Consider the following 15,093-nt stretch of genomic DNA (forward strand, 5'->3'; position numbering starts at 1 on the left):
GCCTTGGGCTCTGAGGAAAGAAGTGGTAGGAAGATCTGCGTTTCCCTTTTGCTTCCTATATCCTGAACAGTGTGCTAGAGAAACCAGCAATCCTGAGTGTCAACTAACATGGACAAAAATCCTCAGAAAGCCTGGCCTAGCCAGACAGGCACCTATAGGGAAAAAAATTTCTTTTTTTAAATTTTAAAAACCTCTGATCCAGCACGCTGCAGAAGATGCTGTGTGCCTGGTGATGGTCCTTTATTCCCTTTGGAAGGTCCACTGGGGATTTAGCCCACTTTGATCAGCAGCTGAGTGGCCTCAGAGAAGGACAGCATGAGGCCAAGATCTTGGCCTTTACTTGGCACTATCAAGACCAGCCTCACCCCCACACCCCTGGCCTCAGTGGAAGTTCAGAGCACTTGGGTGAGAAGTTGACTGTGGTTGCCATTGCAGGGCCATTTTGACTGGGGAAAATCTCCACTGTAGGGGTCAGCATTTGGGTTGGGCAGATTCCCAGAAAGGGACCTTCCAGCCAACTGCAGGAGATTATAGCCCTGGAGTGTAAGATTAGAATGATGTGGTGGGATTCGGTTGGTTTGTAGAATGGCAGGTGTCTTTGGGATATGTTAGTTCCAGTAGGGCCAGTGAGCCTCATCCTCCAGATACTCCACCAGTATCCCCAAACCCTGAAATTGAGGGACAGGTCATGTGAATTGAAATTCCTTCAAAGTGACATTCCAACCAGCCTCACTCTCACTTACATATGTATATACCTGCACCACCAATTCCTTACACTTGGTTGGTTTCCACAAGATATTCAGTTTTTCCCAAGTGTGTCTCAAAACAAAGCTTTCCTGTATATAACACTATCCCATCTGCTATTTGGCTCCCAAAATTTTGCTGCTACTCCCAGCTTTAGATTATTGTCCTTTTACGTATTTGAACACCTTCCCCCCACCCCTCCCCCACGCACTCTTGCCCTGTCTCTCCCTTCCCTCCCTTCCTTCCCTCCTAGCAGACTTTTGGGAAAACAGACATCAGATGCTTGTCTTTAGTATGACATTCTTTTAAGTAGTTCTACTCCCGATTTGCTCTGATGTATCAAAATGCTGGATACTCAGAGGACTAGGAAAATATACAGTAGACCACAGAATGGATGCCATTGTTCATGTTCAGATTATAATCTCAGAAGAACTCTACCTTCCAGCTAGGATGTAAAAAGCCAGAAAGATTGTTGCTTAAGACAAGGTCCAGACTTGCATAACTTTCCTTCAACCCATAAGAGAGCTGGGGTTTCAGAGGAACCAAAGCAATCTGAAATCTAAGGAATAGCTGGTAGATCCACACAGAAGCAGGACATGAATTCTGGTCACCCACTGCAGTGGGATGAAGACAGGTCCTTCACGCAGAAAGATAAGAATTCAGCTAATATTCGTATTTATAATGAATTGCTAAAGTCTAAGCATGGGTCAGCTAGACACCTTAGGTCACCACCGGGATGGCCGAGTGGTTAAGGCATTGGACTTAAGATCCAATAGAACCTCTCAGACCAACTCTCACAAGGAGTTTGCACATTCATATAGAAAATATAGAAGAAAAAAAATCTTTTTTGGCGTTGGATTTGCTCTACTCTCCTCTGTAATAAAAGTTGGTTAATGTTAGATCTTATACAAATGGAAGATTTCTTCTCTGCATAAGTCATTGTTGAGAAAATTAAAAGACATGTTATAGAATGGGAACTATTTGTAAAACACATACCTGATCATTGTGATGTGTCCCGGAAATATAAACAATTCTCAAAATTCATTTATAAGAAAACAATGCAACAAAATGGGCATATTTGAGCACATTTTCTCAAAGAATATATATGACTATAAATACATGAGAAAGATTCTTTAATCTTTAGAGAAATTCAGATTAAAACCCATAGTAAGATATTAATACATATCCTCTAGAATAGCTAAAATTTTTAAAGATAATTGATAGCACCAAGTATTGATGAGGGTAAACGGTGGAACCTAAATTCTAATACATTGCTGGCAGGAGTTTAAAATGGCACACATGCTTTGGAAAATAATATTGGAGTCTGTGCAAAAGTGATGCTCACTGCATTGGGGACCAGTATCACCGCGGACAGGAGCAGATTTGGCCTGAAAACAGCTAGGGTCAAATGTTAACTGGCTGCAGCCATCATCCAAACGGTCTCCGGTTAAACAAAGAGGTACCCGGTCGCAAGGTTCTTCCTTCTACGAAACCGCGACCACCCCTCTGGACTCCACCGACCGTCCCCTCGTGTTGGAGCACGTTGAAAAGCACACCACTCGTTCCGTGGCTGAGTACGCCTGCTCTGGAGTTGGGCACGAGTCTGCCCCGTCTGCAGGAGCACCTAGATTCCCGGTGAGAGTAGGATGCTAAATGACATTTTTGCATAATAAATTCTCACGCTCCTGCTAAGGAAAAGCAACACACCCACCAGTCCTTACCGGGAGTGGGGCTCGAACCCACGCAGACGTACGTCTATTGGATCTTAAGTCCAACGCCTTAACCACTCGGCCATCCCGGTGGCGGCCTGAAATGTCTAGCTGTTAAGTTTTACTGGACTAGAATTTCCATTCTCTAAAGGACTTCCATCCTCTAAACGATTTCCATCCTCTAAAGGGCTTAAGAATTTTATATTCCTGAAATGAATCTGAAACGAGGCTTTAAGGGGTGTGTAAAATAAACGCACCCTGTGCAAAGCCTCCCGGAAAGAAACACGGGGGAAAGGTTATCTTCGACAAAGACTATTGAATCATTGGCTCGTGCCACACCTTGCACGGGGCGTTAGAGAAGGGAGAAGCATCCAACCTCTGGGACTCTGGTTAGGACGAACATCCGGGGTTTTAAAAGGCGCAGACTCCAGGGGAGTACCGCCGTTCCAGACCCGGCCCCTGCGCCAGGCGCGCTCCCCGCGTGTCCCAACGCCGGCGCCCACGTGCGGAGTTTGAGTGCGCGACGTGGATATTAATCAGGAGGTGTTTTAGCGGAGAGCCCTAACTGCCCTCGGAGGAAACCCGTTCCTGAGGCCTGCTGCGCCCAGGGCACCGAGGCAAGTGCACACCACCTACCAAGTCAGCAGGACGCGACAGACACTCCGGGGAGGAAGGGTGGGTAAGCGCAAAAGCCGGTCCAGCTAGGTAACTGGACGCTGATGAACGTCTGTGAGGACCTCTGCAACTAGAAATTGAATCCTGTTGAATCCTGCAGTTTGGAATAGAATTAATTTACAAACAACATGAAACTCCTATTAAGAGCCACAGAAATGAACACACTCCACCACCCCCACCCCCTGTTATTTTTGGATACCAGGCGAAAGAACTAGAATACAAGAGGTTTGTATCTGCGGAACACAAGCAAAGATGAATAACTCTCTACCGACGACCATTGAGGCAGAAAGAGTCTTGCTTTGGGGAATTCACAGAGCTTTGGAGGCTCACAAAGGTGTCTTCCCCCAGTGCCTGATAAAGCCATGAAAATATGAATGTACCCTTAGCCCATGGGTCCATTCAGCTCTGGGTTCTGCCTCTGACCTTCTAGACGTTCTGTCCCCGTGAGCACATGGTCTGGAGAGTCTTGCCTTTGCATGTGGAGGGGAATCCAGGCCTGTCAGTGCTGGGGTCAGAGTCAAGTTGGGAGGATCACTCGTGCATTCAGAAAAAGACATCAAAAAGAGGAGTCCTCCCTAGATTGATAGACACAAGACGTCTTTTATTCTATCTTTATTAACATAGAATTATCTACGAAGTTTATAAAATGTCTAGAAAGTTTAACACCTCTATATGACAAAAAATAATAGAAATATATGCAGAAAAAAATGTATATTTTTTTTAAATGTCTTAAAGATTTAGGGCAAAGATCCCAGCGCCATAGCGCATTGTTAGAGTCTGTAAACAAGTCAAAATAACACCTGGCATTTTGCCAGGGGAATGTTAAGAGTTGGTAAACAAGTCTGGATGGTGCCTGGCAAAATGCCAGAGGGAGTGGTTTGAGAAGTAACAAAAGTGAGCCATTAAGTGTGGAGATTCCTGATTGGTTGACTGATGTATCTAGTTTATGCTAATTAGATAAGCTGTGTGGAATGTATAAATACTGCTCCTGTCCTGCAATAAACGGCTCCTACTCCTGCTGTATCAACAAACACAAGTTGTTCTTCAGGCCCGTTATTTTGCTGCAGCCGGACTGCGGCAGCGCATGCCTGTAATTCCAGCGGCCCAGGAGGCTGAGACAGGAGGATTGCGAGTTCAAAGCCAGCCTCAGCAAATTAGCGAGGCATTGAGTAACTCAGGAAGACCCTGTCTCTAAATAAAATATAAAAGGGGGGATGTTTCTCAGTGGCTAAGCACCCGTGGGTTCAGTCCTTAGTAAAAAAAAAAAAAAAATCTAGGGCAAAGAGAACTTTTTTAAAAAGAGTTTTGAAAGCACAAACATCTTACAGCAAAATGCTGGTATGAACTGCTTCATCTAACTCAAAGATATGTTCAAGGAAGGTCACAGTGGGAACTATTCAGAAAGGTATGAGAAAAGAGAAGATATTTAAAATACTTTAAATGACAAGATTTTAATCTATATTATTTAGTAGTGAGACATGAAAATCAGCAAGATCAGAGACAGCACGCTCAGTAGGAAATGGATAAAGAATAGGGACTGAAAGCTCATCAACCCCAAGAGAGAGAAGAAAGATTTAAAAAGATTGAACTTAAAAGATTTTAACATTGAATATTGTTAGTAATTTATAAAATGCAGAGAAATTGAGATGCTGCTCTACCTCTGTTGGACCAGAAGAACTAGACAGCTGGATGTGTCCATTACAGCAGGAAGGAGAATACAATGGCTACCAGCTCCTGCTGGAGGCTGTTACCTTGATGCAGCCACCTGGAGTTAAGATGATTTACACCTGGCTGCGCCGGCCTTCTCCTAGTTGTACAAGACCCTCAAACCCAAAGTCCAAAGGGACAGATTGTGTCACATATAAAGGGTAATTGCAGAGTTAGTCTTTCAGAATCATATTCAACAGTGATGCCACCATCCGAGTGGTAAATGCAAATATTGACTATTATGGGAAGCAATAGAGTAGGTGTGCATGTGCCAATACTGTGGCCTTTAAAATGTACCAGTACATGTGGACTTTAAAAAGGAAGGTTTTTTTGTTTAAAAAAATGAACACAGGAGTTCCCCCACACACACCCCATTAACACTAACTGTGCTGCTCTCTGGCCTCCAAATCCTACTTCCTCCCTCTACTTTCTGATCTTGGTCCTGTGCATTCCCTCCTTTACAGTCCCTTAATGTTCTGTGTAGGGTAGAAAGAAAGAAAGCAAACGCTTTGTTAGAGTCTGTAAACAAGTCAAAATAACACCTGGCATTTAGTCAGGGGAATGTTAGAGTTCGTAAACAAGTCTGGATGGTGCCTGGCAAAATGCCAGAGGGAGTGGTTTGAGAAGTAACAAAAACAAGCCATTAAGTGTGGAGATTCCTTATTGGTTGACTGATGTATCTAGTTTATGCTAATTAGATAAGCTGTGTGGAATGTATAAATACTGCTCCTGTCCTGCAATAAACGGCTCCCACTCCTGCTGTATCAACGTACACAAGTTATTCGTCACCCCCCGGTTATTTTGCTGCAGCCGGACTGCGGCACGCTTTTCTTAATTCGCCATCATTACAGTTAGGTCTGTGTCAGCTATGATTTCTCATCTCCATGGAACCCCAAGGGTTAGCAAAATACTGGTAGTGACAAAGAATGACCATTAATTTGAGGTCAAAATACTAAAGAACGTCATTGGGGGGGGGCGGTCAAATCTCCCTGTTATTTTACCACTCACCTGTGATCGGAGGCTAAGCTGAGGACCAAATATAACATCCAGGACGTAATCAGAACCGTGTGCAGGCTGCTTGCTAGCTCCTTCCCTGGCAGCTTTTGGAATGTGAAGCGCGGTCCCAGGAGCTCCCAGGAGAGACACTGGGAGGCGGTCTTCTGTCCCGGGAGTCCCAGGTTGCCCCTATGGATAGGCACGAAGAAGCCGCGAATAAACACATAGAAGAGTAAAAAGAAGTGTGCATGCGTGTGTGTGCATGCGCGTGTTTGCATGCGTGTGTGTGCATGCGTGTGTGCATGCGTGGTGTGTGCATGCGCGTGTATGCATGCGAGTGTGTGCATGCGCGTGTGTGCATGCGCGTGTGTGCATGCCTATACACACTTTTAAAAGACTCTTTGGTCCTGTCTTGGTTTTAAGCCTCCCAAACACACCCGGCTGTTTCTCTCCTGTTCCCTGCCTTTGCTGAGTCGCCTGATTTGGGTTTCAGTCCTCAAAGCGTGTCACCTAGGTGGTCCTGGAGTTTGAAGGAGCCTCGCCGCCGCAGGTGACGGACAGGCTGTGGCATGAAGCACAAAGAGCCCATCAGGTCCTGGTTTTCAGGCGGGGAGAGATGAAAGCGGGAGCGCCTAAGCCGAGAAGAGAACGTGCCAAGCCACTTGCAGCAGCCCCTCCCGGAGCAGGCCCTCCCGGGAGCCGCTCTGGACCCTTGGAGCCCTGAAAGGACGTGGTTAGCTGAGTTTTAACTAAATGAGATAGGAAAAGAGCACGCTCAGCAGCGTTTCCGTAGTGTAGTGGTTATCACGTTCGCCTAACACGCGAAAGGTCCCCGGTTCGAAACCGGGCGGAAACACCAGTGTACTTACTTTTGTAAGTTGACTCTGTTCTGATTTAAACCAAATCCCAAACCTCCACCTTCGTTTGCAACTCAGAATTTTCAATCAAAAGAATGATATAATAGCGCTGAGACTTACATCCTTGCGCTCCCTGAAAGCCGGTTCGGTCTGCGTGGTGCAGCGCCGCAGTGCACAGCTTGGCTGCACAGCCTGGGCGCGTGCAGGACGTCCGCAGTGAGCGCGTAGGAGAGCACAGGCCCCGGGGGAGAAGAGCGGAGCCACTTCAAAGAAGTTTGCCTTGTTCTCTGGTAAAATGAGGAGGCGTCGGATTTTAAGCCGCAAAACGATTCTTTACGAGTGATTTGAAGGTCTTTCTGCCACCTCTGGGGAGAAGATTTTGTACGGACAGAAGGAAGGCAAGGGGATGCACGTCCCCTCCTCGGAGCTCCTGGTGGTGACAGTGGAGGTGGTGAGGAATAGAGTCTGAGGACATTTCAAGGACAAAGCCAAGAGGAATGGGTGTGAAGAGGGAGAGAAAGAATACAATCAGCGATGACTCCTCTGAAGGTTTTCCAGAAAACCTGGAGGGCCTTGTCCTTCAATGAACCAGGAGAGACTGGGTGCAGCAGGGCTGTCTGGGGACAAACTGGGAATTCCACTTCGGACACCAGAAGTCGCTTTAAAAACCCAAGCGTCCTGAGGTATCGTGTTGAGTATCCAAACCTGGAGACTGAGGGACTGCACTGGACATTACTGGAGCCGCGAGGTGGACAAAGCCCCCAGGCAGAGAGTGCAAGAAGAAAGGCCAGAGACCCCTCCTGAGGAGGCCGCTGAGAAGGGTGGAGACCAGGGCTGCCCAGAGGGGCCAGCGGTGGACAGGCACTCAGGAGGCCTGCTGGGGGTTAGACTAAGGATCCTTTCAAGAAGCACAGCTCCTCTCCTCTCTCTGAGAAGTCAAGAAAGAGAGGGACTTGGGAGTGACCAGTGATCCTAGATGGGTAGGGGTCATTGGTCACGTGACCCGAAGTTGCCAAGAAGTAATGGTGCCAAAAAGAAGGTTTTAAGTGTTAGAGTCTGTAAACAAGTCTGGATGGCGCCTGGCAAAATGCCAGAGGGAGTGGTTTGAGAAGTAACAAAAGCGAGTCATTAAGTGTGGAGATTCCTTATTGGTTGACTGATGTATCTAGTTTATGCTAATTAGATAAGCTGTGTGGAATGTATAAATACTGCTCCTGTCCTGCAATAAAAGGCTCCTACTCCTGCTGTATCAACGTACACAAGTTGCCCATCACCCCCCAGTTATTTTGCTGCAGCCGGACTGCGGCATTTAAGGAAAAATAGAAGTGGAGAAAGTGCAGATAGTAAATCCGGATAAGTCTTTACAGACTTGTGTGTGACACACACACACAATCATCTGAGAAAATGTTTCCCTGGGGTCTTCAGTCGCCCTCCATTTTCCTTCCCTGCTCACACACTCCTGGCTGATGGCTACCTTGTTATGCTGGTATTAATGAAAAAGTAGACAAATAGACCAATGGAACATAATGTAGAACCCAGAAATAGATGGACACAAATATTGTCAATGTAACAGACAAAAGATACTCTTTTCAACAAATAATGCTAGAACAACACCACCCACATGAAAAAAAAAAAAAAATCTAGACACAGACTTCACATCTTCACAATAATTAATTCAAAATGTGCCATAGACCTAAATGCAAAAGGCAAAAACTTTGAAATTCCTAGAGGATGACTTAATAGAACTTGGTCTAAGGGTGACTTTGTAAATACAATGCTAAAGGTATGATCAGTGAAAAAGCAAACATATTTCATATGGATGATCTGGACTTCATTAAAGTCAGAAACTTCTGCTCTGCAAAAGGTGCTATCAAGACACGAGAAGTTGCAGACTAGAAGAAAACATTTAAAAACTCATATCTGATAAATGCCTGTTATCCAAAATATACCAAGAAAACTTAATACTCAACAATAAGAAAATGGGGGCTGGGGTTGTGGCTCAGTGGTAGAGCGCTTGCCTAGCATGTGTGAGACACTGGGTTCGATTCTCAGCACTTCATATAAACAAATAAATAAAAAAATAAAGGTCCATCAATAACTAATAAATTGAAAAAAAAAAAACAATAAGAAAATGAATGACCTAACTTAAAACCGGTCAAGAGAGCTGACCAAATACCTCACCAAAGAAGAAATGCAGATACAAATGGGCTCAGGAAGCGTTCAATTTCATGTGTCATCAGGGAGTTACAAATTAGAATGACACTGAAGTAGTACACACACTTATCAGAATGGCAAAACTCCAAAACCATAATACCACCTAATGTTGACAAGCATGTATGACAACAGGAACTGTCATTAATTGCTGGTGGGATACAAAATGGTAGTCACTTTAGTGTTTTTTGTTGTTGTTTTGTTTTGTTTTTTGTTGTTTGTTTGTTTGTTTTGGTGGGGGAATACCAGGGATTGAACTCAACCACTGAGCCACATTCCCAGCCCTATTTTGTATTTTATTTAGAGACAGGGTCTCACTAAGTTGCTTAGCACCTCACCATTGCTGAGGCTGGCTGTGAACTCAGATCCTCCTGGCTTGGGAGGCTGAGGCAGGAGGATCGTGAGTTCAAAGCCAGCCTCAGCAATGGTGAGGCACTAAGCAACTCAGTCACTCTGTCCCTCAGATGCATAAACTTGTTGATGCATAAACGCTGGAGCATCTAGACAGTGGGGTATTACTTAGGGCTGAAATGTGACAAGCTAATAAGCCATGAAAAGACATAAAGGGACTTTGCTGCACATTACCAAATGAAAGAAAGCCATCTGAAAAGGCTACATACTGTCTAACTAGGACATCTGAAAAAGCACAGAACCATGGAGACACAAAGATTATTGGTTGTCAGACGTTAGGAGAACGGGATAGATAGGCAGAGCACAGAGGAATTTTGGAGCAGTGAAACTATTCTGTATGACACAATAATGGTGGATAGTGAATCATTTGCTCAAACCCAGAGGATGCACAATACCAAGACTGAGCCCAACGTGAGGCATGGACTTTGGTCACAATGATGTGTTAGTATAGGTTCCTCAGTCATAACAAATGCACCACTCTGGTGCACCTTGTTGATGGTGGAGGAGGTTGGGAGGAAGGGGATGATGCAGGGGATGTAGGAGAACTCACTGTACCTTACACCAAATTTCACTGTGAACCTAAAATTGCTTTATAAAATTAAATCTATTTAAAAAATTTTAAAAACAAGCAGGAAAAACAAATAATCTTTATCAAGAATTTTGTCATGTTTGCTAATTTCCCATTGGCCAGTCACAGTGCTCAGTTAAGAGAAAGAGCAGAAGGTCAGTATAAGTCAGATCAAAAGCAACACAAATGGGAAGGGATGATTCTCTTCATTAAGTCATTAGGTCCATGAAAACCACCAGAATGTAGCTGGTTATTTCTAGTTAATTTGATGCAGAAAGGTCAAGATGGGAATATTTTTTCTACTTGGTTGTGTGTTCAACCGATTTTTCAGTTTTTACCCCAAGTCCATCACACAAGCCACAATTGTGGCCACATCCCTGAGCCAGTAGTGTCCTCACCCTCTCCTTAACATTACCTCTGCTCATCACTGAACTGAAAGTTAATCAAAGTGTCTAAAATGCATTGGGAAAGCCAGGTGAAGTGGTGCATGCCTGTGATTGCAGGAGATTTGTAAATTCAAGACCAGCCTGAGTATCTTAACAGAGGCCCTAAGCAATTTAGAGAGACCCTGTCTCAAAATAAAAAATAAAAAGGTCTGGGAATGTAGCTCGGTGGTAAAGTGCCCCTGGGGTCAGTGCTCCATATCAAAAAATAAAGTGTATTGGGAAACTCAGAGATAAAGATATTTGGACATTAAAAACACACGTTTAATGCGATTTTGATTTTAGACTGAAGAAATATTGGGGACTTGAACCTGCCAGGCAAGTGCTATGCCACTGAGTTACATCCCCCAGGCCGAAAGCCAAATAAACGTAAAGGAACCAGGGAGCCCGCAGACACCATTTTAAACCACTCAGTCTGCGTGGTAATCACTTTGGAGCAAGCTTTTGCAAGCCGACCAGGTCGACCTTCGGTGTTTTAAAAACCCTTCGTGACAACCAAGCGATGCTCTTTCCAGTTCTGCCAACTCGACGCGCCTCTGAAAATCGCCCACCCCTGAATTCACTGCTTCCCTAAACCCTCCTCCCCCAAAGCTCAGGGCTCTTCAGGGACGGTGCTTCACTAGTAGGCCGCGGCGGTTTCGTCACCATTTGAAAATGCCCTGTGTCCAGTCCCACGTGTCCACATGTCCTTCTCCGCTGAGGTTTTTTGTCATTTATTTTCCATGTCCGCGATTCTGTGTGTTCTGTGAACGGACATGACTAGTTTGTGGCCTTACATAGTGACTCTGCAGGCCTCCTTCCTTTGTGTAAGTCATCAGGTGTCTGAGAGCACACGGACGGACGGTGCGTCTTCGCGCGGAGACACGTTGGGGAGGGCCCTGGTTCCCCCAACAAGCTCTCCCACCAAACGCAAGTTGTTTGCGAAAGAAAGCACGACTAAGTGTCCACCAGTGGCCTGTTCAGGACTTGTCGACGCCTCCTGTCACAGCGGTCCACTTGACGTTTGAATGAAGCCCTGGCTGCTCTGCCACGGAGACTTATTTTCAAACGACTTGTTTTTCTTCTCTCATTCCCAAATCAGCAAGCGAAGCCTGATTCCCCTCAGGTAACTCCTGGGACGTAGCCTTCGAGCCACTTCTCTAAAAACCTTGAGTTCCCCCACGGGCAGATCTGTTAGAGTCTGTAAACAAGTCAAAATAACACCTGGCATTTTGCCAGGGGAATGTTAGAGTTCGTAAACAAGTCTGGATGGTGCCTGGCAAAATGCCAGAGGGAGTGGTTTGAGAAGTAACAAAAGCGAGTCATTAAGTGTGGAGATTCCTTATTGGTTGACTGATGTATCTAGTTTATGCTAATTAGATAAGCTGTGTGGAATGTATAAATACTGCTCCTGTCCTGCAATAAACGGCTCCTACTCCTGCTGTATCAACCTACACAAGTTATTCGTCACCCCCCCCCCCCCGTTATTTTGCAGCCAGCCGGACTGCGGCACAGATCACCTCTGGGACGGGAGGCCCCTGGTCTTCCTTTGCTAGCAGAGCAATAACCCTACTTTCTCTTTCTTTCTTTTCTTAAACCGTGGCCTCGGTATTGGGTGGCACGGGACAACGACCCAGCCTTGGTAACACTCCCCCAGCTTTGGCAGGCCCTGAGCCTGACCTTCACGTGACCTTCCCGGTGAAGCCCGTCCGAGCCCCACGAGAGGAGCTGCCTGGCGGAGCCGAGCCGCGCCGAGGCCCGACGGGACGGGACGGGGCGGGCCAGCTGCCCCCTCCGCCGCAGGTCGGCGACCGTCTGGTCGCGGTCCCGGCGATGCGGCCTCCCGGTGATTTCTAGTGGTAAGCCGCCCGGTCACCCGCGGTCGTCGCCCGCTGTCCCCGGCCGAGGGTCCCCTGCGTGGAGCTGCTCCGCCCCCGGAGCAGGGCGCTGGGGGTCTCTCCCGCGGACCGAGGTCCTGGCCGGGGCCGACCGCAGTGGAAAAGGAACGGGGCCGCAGGCGGGTGTCCGCGCTCAGGGCGGCCACGGGGGTCGCCTCGCCCCGCGAAAGGACGAAAGGACGGGAGAAGGCGGCCTCGGGGGACCCACCAGGGGGGGCCTGCTCTCCCCGCGAAGCGCTCCCGTCTCCCCCCGAGTTCGGTGCCCCGGTGCCGCGTTCAAGCCTCTGGAGGAGACGGGGACGAAAAGAGCAGGGTCGCGGCTGAGGATTGAGGAATGGGTCCCCGTTGTCCCCGACTTGGGGTGAAGAGACGTTACCGAGGGGCCGCAGGAAAAGGAGTGGCCCGTACGGGGATCGAACCCGCGACCTTGGCGTTATTAGCACCACGCTCTAACCGACTGAGCTAACCGGCCTCCGGGAGACACGCCTGCCCGCAGTCCTGCGCTCCCCTACCGAGAGCCGTTCTTCCCGTCTCAGCCGCGACCCCGTCGAACCGCTGTTGAGCCGCCTCTGCTTTCCGCTTCGCCGTCGCTCCCCGAGCAGGGGAGGGCCCCGCTAAGCAGAACCGCGCCTCGCCAGCTCGCCTGTTCCTCAGGAAACGCAGAAAAAACGCTCCCGAGGCCGGTGTCCTTCTCGCGACCCCAGGGAGGGATCTGGGACAGGCGGGTCCCTGGAGCCAACGCCCACCCAGGTCCCTGCGGACCTTGACCGCCACCTCTCCGTCCCGAAGGGCTGGACTCACGGTTGACCCTCCCTGCAGCCATCGACGGGGAAGCCCTTGCCCTGCACGTGCGCCTGCTGCTCCACTTGGGTGTCACCGAGACCAGATGCTCGCGTTCCTCTTCCTCTGCCCCCGGGCTGGGGCTGACCGTCCTGTTCGTTTCTCAGTGCCCCAGGTGCCCGCACACACGATATTTAACTTAATAAACGGAGAAAGGTGTGCAGAAATCATTTCTGCAACTCACCTGTGTTAGAGTCTGTAAACAAGTCAAAAATAACACCTGGCATTTAGCCAGGGGAATGTTTGTTCCTGCTTCAGTGGCTCGTGATTTGTGCCCAGCCAGACTGCGGCACACCTGGTCTTCGGGTCTTCGAAGTGGAGTGCAAAGGTCATTCGGTGTCCTGCAAATGTCATCAAGATCTCTGATTTTTTCTTGTTTTCAGAAAACGATTTTCAACGAAAATAAACTCATCGGATTGTTGGTGGTGGAAGAGGGTGGACAGATGGCCGTCAAAGACAGTTCTGAGAGCTCTATCCTCCGGAACTGGAAGGGTCGCGACTGTCGCTTTCCCGCCGCACCAGCTTGGGGATGACCCAGGGGGCTTCCTTCTCAGCCCTGCAGTTGCCGCTCACCCTCTGGCTCCGGGTGCGGTTGTTAAGTTCAGGCACGTCGGCGCCCACCGCCTTTCGGACGCGGAGCACGCGCGACGACCACGCCACCGGGCTGAGCATCTGGGGGGACACCAGCCCCGGCCCGCAGCTCCGCCCAATGTCCTGGGACAGCGGCGCCGGCTCAGTTCCAGCTTGGTGGCGGCGACTCAGGCCAAAAACATTCCAAATACAAAGAAGGACTCCGACCATTTCAGCAACGACCAGGGCGCCTGCAGACGTTCGAGCCACTTGCAAGTTTCTCAAATTTCCATTCTTCCGCAAAAAGACTACGCGATCCGGTGTCCCTGCTGCGGGACATTCTTGGCAGCCACTCAAACCCCGAAGAACTTTGAAGAGCCGCGTCGGGGCATCTGGCCTGAGTGGGTCCCTTGGTCTCGGAGACTGTGTCCTGCAGAAACTAGAAATGAACGACACTGAAGAGCTACCAGCTTGATCCGTCTACCCTCGCCTAGCTGAGCCCGCGGGCTTCAAGACAGGCACCGCCTTCGCTCCCCCTTTTTTAAAACTATGCACCTCCTCACACACCAATTTGTTTCAAACTTAGATTAAGTTTGTCTTTGTATTAAAACTATTGACATTTTTAAAAAATAAAATGCCGGGGTTCTGCCCCAGCGGGGTCCAGGGGGTCCTGAAAGATGAATGGTGCCAGGAATGAGAGAGTCGGAGTCGTGCCTTTGGAGCAATCTCAAGAGAGAGGGCTCTAATTCAGCTTTCTCTGGGCCATCTTTCATTACAATTTTTCTCATCATTATAGATTCAGAATCATTAATAGAATACGTCGTTGATTTTACAATTTCCAGGTTTTCCCAAGATGTGACATTTTCTTAACAATTGTTATGGGTATAGAAAAATGCGTCATCAATTTACATTTTCCCAGGATGTGACATTTCCTTATCAATCATTAAGGATACAAAATCATTAAGAAAATGCGTCACTAATTTGCATTTTCAGATTTTCCCAAGATGTAACTATTTTCTTATTATCAGATGCCAGACTACATAACCAGACCCTAAGTCTCCCAACCTATTATTAACTTTTAAGTTTAAAGTACACCTGCACTTTATTTCTAATCTAAGATCCCCATCTAAAGAAGTCCCCTTAAATCTTATACTTAAAATATCCTAAAGTCTATAAACTATTCTTAAATCATCTTAAGGACCCAATACAGCTAGAAACTTAAGAATTCTAAACTTAAGAATCTAAACAAAATTATATTTCTAACATTATTCTAAAAATGTGTCTTGTAAAGCTACTTTAATTCCTATGTTTATTCTCTTAAAACTGGTTGAGCTGCTTTCTAAAAGAGTTTCTTTGTTTTGTTTCTTAGTCAAGGTACAAGGTTCTTATATCTTTGTATCTCTCCCACTGAAAGGCAAGTTCTGAGCATCAGTCCACTTACCACCAATATTAGCTATTCTTATCATAAGTCCCTATGTGAGGTAA

The 15,093-nt window shown here is 47.3% G+C and overlaps 3 non-coding genes across 3 annotated transcripts; 1 reads left to right on the forward strand and 2 right to left on the reverse strand.

Moving 5' to 3' along the window:
* Positions 1-2,462: 2,462 nt before the first annotated feature.
* Trnal-uaa (transfer RNA leucine (anticodon UAA)) lies at positions 2,463-2,545 on the reverse strand. Its single transcript has one exon. It is a non-coding gene; the product is annotated as a tRNA-Leu (tRNA).
* Positions 2,546-6,614: 4,069 nt separating this feature from the next.
* Positions 6,615-6,687, forward strand: Trnav-aac (transfer RNA valine (anticodon AAC)). Its single transcript has one exon. It is a non-coding gene; the product is annotated as a tRNA-Val (tRNA).
* A 5,909-nt stretch (positions 6,688-12,596) lies between these two features.
* On the reverse strand, positions 12,597-12,670 carry Trnai-aau (transfer RNA isoleucine (anticodon AAU)). Its single transcript has one exon. It is a non-coding gene; the product is annotated as a tRNA-Ile (tRNA).
* Between the last annotated feature and the right edge of the window lie 2,423 nt (positions 12,671-15,093).

The sequence above is a fragment of the Marmota flaviventris genome, chromosome 6 (assembly GCF_047511675.1).
Source record: "Marmota flaviventris isolate mMarFla1 chromosome 6, mMarFla1.hap1, whole genome shotgun sequence".
NCBI lineage: Eukaryota > Metazoa > Chordata > Mammalia > Rodentia > Sciuridae > Marmota > Marmota flaviventris.